Below are 10,739 nucleotides of genomic sequence, written 5' to 3'. Positions count from 1 at the left end.
AGCCTCGTGAGTAGCTAGGATGACAAGCATGAGTTTACACGATTTTTATGCTCAAGGGTTGTGCTCTACCACAGCTCATTTCTGTGTTTTTTGTTTGTTAGTTTTTTCAGACTTGCGGCTTGGACTCACGGCCTGGGCACTGTCCCTGAGCTGCTTATGCTCAAGGCTAGCACTCTACCACTTGAGCCACAGCACCACTTCTGGCTTTTTCTGAGGAATCAGACCCATGGCTTCCTGCATTCTAAGCAAGCACTCTACCACTAGGCTACATTCCCAGCCCCTGTGAGACTATTTTTTTGGAAATGGGTCTTGAACACTTGGCCTTGGCTCTGTCACTGAGCACTCTACCACTTGAGCCATAGCACCACTTCTAGTCTTCTGGTGGTTAATTGGACATAAGAGTCTCATGGACTTTCATACCCAGGCTGGATTTGAATCGCGATCCTCAGATCTCAGCCTCCTGAGTAGCTAAGACTACAGGCATGAGCCACCAGGCACTGGCTTCTGTGAGGCTCTTATCTCCAGTGAACCACCAGAAAACCAGAAGTGGTGCTATGGCTCAAGTGGTACAGTGCTAATCTTGAATAGAAGAGCTCAGAGAACCAAGGCTGGTGACTCACACCTGTAATCCTATCTACTCAGGAGGTGGAGATCTGAGGATTGCGGTTCAAAGCCAACTAGGGCACTAAAGAACAAGAGACTCTTATTTCCAATTAATCACTAGAAAATGAGAAGTGGGGTTGTGGCTCCAGGGGTAGGCTTGAGCTGAAGAGCTCAGGTACAGCGCCCAGGTCCAGAGTTCAAGCCCCATGACCAACAACAATAAAAAGAGCTCAGAGACAGTGCCCAAGCCCTGAGTTCAAGCCCCATGACTCAATCAATCAATCAAACAAACATCTTTTTCCTCTGGGATATACAAGCAAACACCTCCCTTCCTTGACTGATTTTACTTTCTGCCACCAGGGGGCAACCATGCTCCATTATTCTGCATTGGGCCACAGGGCTGTCCGTGGGGGGAGGAGGGGCAGGGGCAGGTTGCTGGCTTTGCAAGGGGTTTGCTGTAGAAAAGTGAGCTGTCCTGTCTTTCACTCCTTCAGGAAAAAAAGAAATCATTTATTGGAGAGGATGGAGAGGGAGGGAAGGCACATTTTCTCATTATAAAAACATTACTCAAGGGCTTAAAAGAAGATTAGAAGCAAGGAGAGTGTGTTCATTGGGAAATCTGGGTTTGTTAAAACACTTAAAGGTTGAGGTGCAGTGTGTGCTTAAGTATTGGAGAGGGCCTGGGCTCCATTCCAGTCACACACAAACACACAGGAAGTACAGAATACAAATAGAGCCATAGTTTGAAACCAGCTTGAGTCAAAAGTTAAGGAGAGGGGCCGGGAGTTTGGCCTAGTGGTAGAGTGCTTGCCTAGCATGCACGAAGACCCGGGTTCAATTCCTTGGTACCACATACATAGAAAAAAGCCAGAAGTGGTGCTGAGGCTCAAGTGGTAGAGCTCTAGCCTTGAGAAAGTCCAAGGACATTGCTCAGGCCCTGAGCTCAAGCCCAGGACTGGCAAAAAAAAAAAAAAAAAGTTAAGGAGACCTCATCTCAGTCAATAAGCCAAGCATGGTATCTCATATCTGTAATCACAGCTATGAGGAGGGAATGGGTAGGAGGATCTAGATCTGAGGCTTTCCCTGAAAATTAGGCTGAAAGTGTGGCTAAAGGAGTAGAGCACCTGCTTAGCCAGACCAAAGGCCTGAGTTCAAAATTGGATATAAAGAAAACGTAAGAGCGGAATGTGGTGGCTCATGTCTGTAATCCTAGCTACTTAGGGGGCTGAGATCTGAGGGACATAGTTCCAAGCAGGAAAATCTGTGAGATTCATCTCTAATTAATCACTCTAAAAAAAATGGAGAGAAAGAGGGGGGGAGGGAGGAGAGGGCGAGAGAGAGAAAAAATGAATCAACCTTATAATAGATTGGAAGGACATATTTGTCACAGTTTGACTTTGTTTTCCTCTTTAAAAAACCTCTGTTGGCCCAAGAATTTGCCCTAGTGGTAGAGTGCTTGCCCAGTGTGCATGAAGACTTGGGGTCAATTCCTCGGTTCCACAAACATAGAAAAAAGGCAGAAGTGGTGCTGAGGCTCAAGTGGTAGAGCTCCAGCCTTGAGAAAGTCCAAGGACAGTGCTCAGGCCCTGAGTTCAAGCCCAGGACTGGCAAAACAAAACAAAACAAACTTTTGTTTTTGCTCTCTCTCCCTCTCCTCCTCCTCTCCTCTCTCTCTCATGTGCTTGCTGGAAATGGAACCCAAGGCAGCAAGGCACAACGTGCAAACCAGCCCAGGTCTAGGACTGGGCAGCTAGACACTGGTGGGTGAGGCTCTAGCGATGGGCTGTGGGCGTGGCGTGGGGCGTGGTCAAGCAGTACAGTGCTAGCCTAAGTAAATTCCAGGTCTTGAGTTCAAACTCTAGTACTCTCAACAAATGCTGCAAATCATGGAATCCTCTGCCCTGTTAAGTCGGTTCTCTTATCATCTTCATCTTCTTTTCTTTCCTTTTTTCTCTTTTTTGTGCAGGTACTTGGGGGTTCAATTCAAGGTATAGGCACTGTTCCTGAGACTTTCTTTTTTACTCAAGGCTGGGGTTCTATCCCTTGATCCACACCTTCATTTCCAGCTTTTTGCTGGTTAATTGGAGAGAAGAGTCTCATGGGTTCAATGCCCTGGGCTGGTATTGAACCAAGATCCTCAGATTTCAGCCTCCTGATTAGCTGGGTTTAAAGTTGTGAGCACCAGATACCTGGCCTATTATCTCTATTTTCAAGATAAAAAAAAAAAAAAACAACTACAGAGAAGGTAAGGAATTCATCTAGCATCACACAGCCAAGAAACCTTAGCATTTACTTCAAGACAGCTTATTCCTAAAGCTAGTGTGACTAGGTCTCCTTTTATTTTACTTTATTTTATTTTATTTTTTGCCAGTCCTGGGCTTGAGCTCAGGGCCTGAGCACTGTCCTTCGACTTTCTCAAGGCTAGAGCTCTACCACTTGAGCCACAGCACCACTTCTGGCTTTTTTCTATGTATATGGTACTGAGGAATTGAACCTGGGTCTTTGTACATGCTAGGCAAGCACTCTACCACTAGACCAAACTCCTGGCAAGCACTCTACCACTAGACCAAACTCCCGGCTCTAGGTCTCCTTTTAATTTGGATTTGGTTCACAATATGTTAAGAGATTAGAATCTAAATATCAACAAACAACAGTTACTTGCTTGACCTTGCTAGCAAGCAGAAACATTTCACTCCTTAATTTGGCAAAAGCTAAAATTATCAACACACGAAGGCTTGCTGAGAATTGGGTGAGAAAGAAGAAGAGTTGCCACACTGGTGTCAGAAGAGAAGGAAGATAGAAAAGTAGAAATGACTGAGCTTTTTTTTTTTTGCCAGTTCTGAGGCTTGAACTCTAGGCCTGGGTGCTTGTTATCCCTGAGCTCTTTTGCTTGAGCCACAGCTCCACTTCCAGCTTCTGTGATTTAATTGAATATAAGAGTCTCTCAGACTTTCCTGTCCCAGGCTGCCTTTGAACCATGACTCTCAGATCCCTGACTTGTGAGTTTCTGGGATTACAGGTGTGGGCCACCTGGCCCAGCTTGAGACTTCTTTGGAGAGCTCTGTGATGGTTCTGCAATCCAAAATGTGGCTCCTTCTGTTTCTCCAGCAGCTGGAAGCCAATACTGGGGTGTGTTCATTACCTTGACTTTGTTGGTGATGACATGGTTGCTTGTAAAAGTGGAAAATGGAAAACAGTTTGAATGACAGACAATGAAGGCATAGTTTCACAAATTAGGGCACCAGAGTGCTGTGGGAATGCTTGGCTGGCTTTAAAAAGGATGAGGCACACTGATATTAACAGACATGGAAAAATCCCCAGGCATGTTTGTCTATGGGAAAAGCAGTATGTGCCAATGATATTTAGGTTAGAAGGACACGAATTTGTGGCAACACAGGAGGCTCAGATTTCCGGGTATCCCAAGGAGGGGGGAGAAGTGGCTGGGCAAAAGTTGAGCTCAAGGTAATTCCTACTATTAATTAACTAATTAATTAGTTGGTTCTGGAGACTAAACTCAGGGTCTGAGCACTGTCCTTAGGCTTTCCTCAAGGATGGCGCTCTACCATTTGAGCCACAGCACCACTTCCAGCTTTTCTATGTATATGGAACTAAGGAATCGAACCTGGGCCTTTGTGCATGCTAGGCAAGTACCCTACCACTAGGCCAAACTCCCAGCTATTTACTTTTGTGCCAGTGCTCAGACTTGAACTCAGGAACCAGGCACTATGCCTGAGCTCTTTGGCTCAACTGCTTGAGCCATGTGTAGCTTTCTGGTGGATCATGGGAAGATAAGATTTTCATGGATTTTCTTGCCTCAGGCTGCTTTGAACCTCTCTGTCTTCAGATCTCAAGCCTCTCGAGTAGCTGAGATGAGAAGCATGAGCCACTAGGCACCTGGCTCCTTTTTAAAAGAAAAACAAGGGCCGGGAGTTTGGCCTAGTGGTTAAAGTGCTTGCCTAGCATGCACGAAGACCCGGGTTCAATTCCTTGGTACCACATATATAGAAAAAGCCGGAAGTGGTACTGAAGCTCAAGTGGTAGAGTTCTAGCCTTGAGAAAGTCCAAGGACAGTGCTCAGGCCCTGAGTTCAAGCCCAGGACTGGCAAAAAAAAAAGAAAAGAAAAACAAATTGTGCCTGTGAAGACTGTAGTGGTAGCCCCTTTTCTGTGTCAGTATGTTATTTTTGCTATTAACCCACACAAGTCACATGTCCAGGCCCTGGATCTATAGAAGTAGACACCCCAAAGGTGTGGATACAAGCAGATGCAGGCAAATGTAAAACTATCACTTCAACAATCTACCACCCAAGTCCCTCTCTATGGCAAGCTCTGCCTTTAAGCCATAGGCTTGTTCTCATTACCGAGTGACATTGTATGACCAGTTTTATTTATCTAGGTACAGCAGTGTTACACCATAAGCGCCCTCTCTCTCTCTCTCTCTCTCTCTCTCTTTCTCTCTCTCTCTCTCTCTCTCTCTCTCTCTCTCTCTCTCTCTCTCTCTCTCTCTCTCCCTCTCTCCTTCTCTCCTTCCCTCCCTCCCTCCCTTCCTCTCCCCTCATCCCATACTGTGGCTTAAATTCAAGACCTCAAGACCTCATGTGGTTTCTTGGCTTTACTTTTCCCTCAAGTGGCACTCTACCACTTGAGCCACAGTTCTACTTTTGGAGTTTTGCTGGTTAACTGGAGATAAGAATTTCTCAGCCAGGCTCATACCTGTAATGCTAGCTATTTAGGAGGCTGAGATTTGAGGATCTTGGTTGGATGCCAGCCTGGACAGGAAAGTTCTTGAGACTCTTCATTCCAAGGAACCACAAAAAGCTGGAAATGAAGCTGTAGCTCAAGTTCTAGAGCTCGAACCTTGAGCAAAAGAGCTCAGGGACAATGCCCAGTTCAAGCCCTTCCTTCCCTCCTTCCTTCCTCTTTCCTTCCTTCCTTCCTTCCCTCCTTCCCTCCTTCCTTCCTTCTTTATTTTGAGTTGGAGTCTTAACATATTGCCCAGGCTGGACTCAAACTCTTTCCTCTTGCTTCGGCCTCCCAATTAGCTAGACTGCAGGTATGCACCTCAACTCTACCTCAGTTTCTCCCTGTTCTCTGCACTAACTGTACATCACTTCCTCCTATCCATGGCTGTAATTAGCAATTCATTATGCCTCTGTTCCGCTAGAACATAAACTCCGTGAGGACAGAGGCTGTCTGGGCGGTGCCCTTGGCACCTTTGCACATGGCACATATTCAAAATGAAACCCAGTATTGCTGGGTGCTGGTGCTCATGCCTGTAATCCCAGTTGCTCTGGAGGCTGAGATCTGAATCAAGGTTCAAGGCTAACCCAGGCAGGAAATTCCATGAAACTCTTATCTCCAATGGACCAGCAAAAAGCCAGCAGTGGAACTGTGGCTCAAGTGGTAGAGTATCAGCCTTGAGCAAGAAAGCCAGCCAAGAGGGAAGTCCCTGAGTTCAAGCCCCAGTACCAACACACACACACACACACACACACACACACACACATACACACAGACAAAACAACTTTGACATTTTATGTAAGAGAATTGAGCATGTGTGGATTTGGGTATTCTTTAGGATGGTGTGTGTGTGTGTGTGTGTGTGTGTGTGTGTGTGTGTGTGTGTGTGTCTCCTGTAGCTACTGAGGAATGGCTGGATGGCTGTAATGCACATTTCAGATTTCAGGGTTTGTTTTTTTTATGTCTTTCTATGTGTTTTGGGTTTGTTTGTTTATTTATTTTTTTTTTTGCCAGTTCTGAACTCAGGGCCTGAGCATGGTTCTTTGGCTTTCCTCAAGGCTAGTGCTCTACCGCTTGAGCTACAGCACTATTTCCGGCTTTTTCAATATATGCAATACCGAGGAATCAAACCCAGGTCTTCGTGCATGCTAGGCAAGCACTATACCACTAGGCCAAACTCCCGGCCCCTCTTTCTGTTTTGATAGCTCATTTCTTCTCCTCCTCCTTCTCCTTCTCCTCTAGCTGCTCCTCCTCCTCCTCCTCCTCCTCCTCCTCCGTCTCCTCCTCCTCCTCTTCCTCTTCTTCTGTTTTTCCTCCTCCTTCTCCTCCCCCCCCCTCCTCCTCCTCTTCCATCAAATAAATAATATCTCTTTGGAGTCTCGTCACAGATTAATCCGTTCATTTACTGAAAGACAATTTATTTGCTTCCAAATCCTACATGCTTTTTGTTTTGAGAAGGGGATCAGTCCTGGAGGTTGAACTCCGGGCCTGACACTGTCCCTGAGCCTCTTTGTGCTCTTTTAGTGCTTTACCACTTCAGCCACAACCCCACTTCTGGCTTTTTCTGAGTGATTATTGGAGATAAGAGTCTCATAGACTGGGGCCGGGAGTTTGGCCTAGTGGTTAAAGTGCTTGCCTAGCATGCATGAAGACCCGGGTTCGATTCCTTGGTACCACGTACATAGAAAAAAGCCAGAAGTGGTGCTGAGGCTCAAGTGGTAGAGCTCTAGCCTTGAGAAAGTCCAAGGACAGTGCTCAGGCCCTGAGCTCAAGCCCAGGACTGGCAAAAAAAAAAAAAAAAAAGAGTCTCATAGACTTTGCTACCCAGGCTGGCTTTGAACTGTGATCCTCAGATCTCAGCCTTCTGAATAGCCGGGATTAGGTGAACCACCAGTGCCTGGCTGCTACTTTCTTTCTTTCTCTCTCTCTCTCTTTCTCTCTCTCTTTCTTTCTCTCTCTCTTTCTTTCTTTCTTTCTTTCTTTCTTTCTTTCTTTCTTTCTTTCTTTCTTTCTTTCTTTCTTTCTTTCTTTCTTTGCCAGTCCTAGGCTTTGAACTCAGGGCCTGAGCACTGTCCTTGGGTTTTCTCAAGGCTAGTGCTCTACCACTTGAGCCATAGCACCACTTCTGGCTTTTTTTTTCTATGTATGTGGTACTGAGGAATCGAACCCTGGTCTTTGTGCATTCTAGGCACTCCTACCACTAGGCCAAACGCCTAGCCGTTTACATTCTTTCTATCAGAAGGAACAGGGCCTGGGTGCATATGTGGGGGCGGGGGGGGTGTCTCATGCACAATCATACAGTTTACCACTCAATATAATCTGTAGGCAACACAAACTCCTGGTTTCCCCTATCCCCCTCAAATCCTGGGGTAGAACTCCATACTTCATATTTGCTAGGCAAGAGCCCTACTACTTGAGCTCCCCTCCCCCCACCCCCACTTCCCAGTCCATTTCTGGCTGCCTTGGTGGCCCTCAAGGACTGAAACTCACCCTATCCAAGGTGAATCTTATCATCCTCACCCAAACTGGCCTCATCTCGTGTCCCCATCTTAGCCAATTGCGAAAAGCAAAGACCTGGGAATCCTCCAGGGCCCCTCCCTCTCCCTCCTGCTCACAGTAACTAAGTGTCCTGCCAATTTCATCTTCAAAACATGTTCTCAATCTCAGCTCAGCATTCTTCCCCACCCCACACCACGCCCACAGCTCTGAGTGGCTGGGGTCCATTATGGGACCAGTTAGGACCCTTTAGGATATGGGTGTTTCTAAAAGGCCACCCTAAGTTTGCAAACTTAGTTTTGTCACCTGCACATATATGTAATTTTCCTTTTCGTGGCTCATGCCTGTAATCCCAGCCATTCAGAAAGCTGACACTTGAGGATCAAGGTTCAAAGCCAGCCTGGGCAGGAAAGTCCATGAGACACTTATTTCCAATTTGTCACCACCAAGCCAGAAGTGGAGCTGTGGCTCTCCGAACTAGAGCATGAGTGTAAACGGTACAGTGCCCAGGTCCTGAGTTCAAGCCCCATTCAGCAGCAACAATGGTCCATCTGGAAATGGGAGAATGCTGGCATTCCAGGCTCTAGCCTGGCTCAAGGTATCATCAACAGCCTACCATGGCTTCCTTCCATACTCTTTATTACCATCCTGATGACAGAGCACCAGCAGTAATCAGTGCTTAGAAACTTTATAGCACTTCACATAGCAATTTTAAGACAGCTGGGCTCATGTTTTGTCTGTCTTTCAATTCTTTTTATTTGTAGAGGTTTCAAAGAATTTTGTGTATGTGTGTGTGTGTGTGTGTGTGCGTGTGCATGGGTGTGTGTTTATGTGTGTGTACATGTGCCCGTGCTGGAGCTCAAATTCAAGGTCCTAGATGCTCTTACTTTTGGCTTTTCCACTCAAGGCTAATGCTCTACCACTTGAGCCATAGCTCCACTTCTGGCTTTTGGCTGGGTCATTAGGGATAAGAGTCTCATGGACTTTCCTGCCTGTGCTGGCTTTGAACTACAGTCCCCAGATTCACCCTGTTCAGTAGCTAGGATTACAGACAGGATCCATCGGTGCCAGGCAGGAACAGGAGTTTCTGTTGTTTTCCTTCTTTCCTTCTCTCTCCTCTCCCCATCTCTCTCTCTTCTTCCTTCCCTCTCTCCTGCACTGCCCTTCCCACCCCCCCTCTCCTAGTTGCACCCTACCCCTCTTTCTCAACAAGGTCCCTCTAGGTAGCTACAAGCTCACAATCTTCGCGCCTCAACCTCTAGAGTGCCAGGATCATAGATTTACATCTCTAGGCCCAGATTTGTTATCGTTGTTATTATCAATACTATTTATTACAGGGCTGAGAAGAAATCCAGGGCCTCATACATGCTAAGTATTCTACTACTGAGCCACCCCCACCCCCCAAGCCTTGTAGAAAAACTTACATTGATCAGCCAGGCACCAGTGGCTCACACCTATAATCCTAGCTACTCAGAAGGCTCAGCTCTGAGGATCATGGTTCAAAGCCAGCAACAAGCAAGAAAGTCCAGGAGACTCTTATCACCCAGTAAGCAGCAAAAGTCAGAAAAGGAGCCAAAGCTCAAGTGTTAGAGTGGCCAGCCATGAGTAAAAAAATGGTAAAAGTACATCACCCGCCTGGAGTTCAAAGCCCTAGGACAGCAGCAAAATGAATGAATGAATGACAAGATCAGTTGAGCAGAGAAAGCAGGGAGTCTCCAAGCCTCCTCCCCTCCTTTCCCACCCCTGAAATGCAAACAAATTTCTACAATTCTTACATTGTTATTATTTTACCCTAGTGTGGTACCATTGATACAGATAGTGATACATTGTTACTTATTGAGCTGAAGCCTTGCTTCAGAATTCTCCAGTTTTCTACAACTGCTCTTTTAATATCCCAGAGCCTCTGAAAAAAAATAAAATGAATCAATCCATTTCTTTCCTGCTTGCTTTCCTTGCTCTCTCCCTCCCTTCTTCCTTTTCTTCCTCCCTCCTTCCTTCCTTTCTTCCTCCCTCAGGCCTTGAGGGGGGGAGCGGATCCAGTGCCCTGCCACTCAGCTACTGTCCAGGCACCTATGACATCGATCATCGACTTATCATGTCTCCCTAGAACATTTTCTCAGACATTCCTTGTTCAATGACCTTGATAGTTTGGAGGAGGGCAGGGTAGGTATTCTGGAGAATGGCTTGTGATTAGAAATTTTTCAGCCTTTTTTGTTGCCACTAGACTGGGCATAGAGGTTTGGGGATGGAAGATCCTAAAGGCTAAGTGCCATCTCTGTCACATGTTATTAAGAATACTGTTTTGCTGGGCCCTAGTGGTTCACGTCTGTCATGCTAGCTACTCAGGAGGCTGAAATCTGAGGATCATGGTTCAAAGGCAGCCAGGGTAGGAAAGTCCATGAGATTCTGATCTTCAGTGAAGCACCAACGAGCCTGAAGTGGAGCTGTGGCTCAAATGGTAGTCCTAAGCAAAAAGAATCCAAGCCCTGAGTTCAAGCCCCAGAACCAACACACACACACACACACCCCCTTATAGGCTTGTGATTATGATCTAAGGTACTCAGGAGGCTGAGATATGGAGGATTGTAGTCCACAAAGTGTGGCCTTTTATCTTTCTCCCCCCTCTTACCCCCCAGGCCTAGGACTTGAACCCAGAGCATGCATACTGTTTCTGAGTACCAGGGTTAATCAAGTTCAAGGTTGGTGCTCTACCACTTGAGCCACAGCTCTGGAGATAAGAGTCTCCTCTTGGGCTGGTAGTGTGGCTCATGTGGTAGAGTGCTAGCCTTGAGAAAGCCCAAGGACAGTGCCCAGGCCTTGAGTTCAAGCCCTAGGACTGGCCAAAAAAAAGTCTCCTTTCCTGCCTGGGCTGGCTTTGAACCATGATCCTCAAATCTCCAC

This window comes from Megascapheus bottae, chromosome 1 (assembly GCF_031878675.1).
Source record: "Megascapheus bottae isolate mThoBot1 chromosome 1, mThoBot2.hap1, whole genome shotgun sequence".
Classification (NCBI taxonomy): Eukaryota; Metazoa; Chordata; class Mammalia; order Rodentia; family Geomyidae; genus Megascapheus; species Megascapheus bottae.
This window is presented reverse-complemented; position numbering follows the sequence as displayed.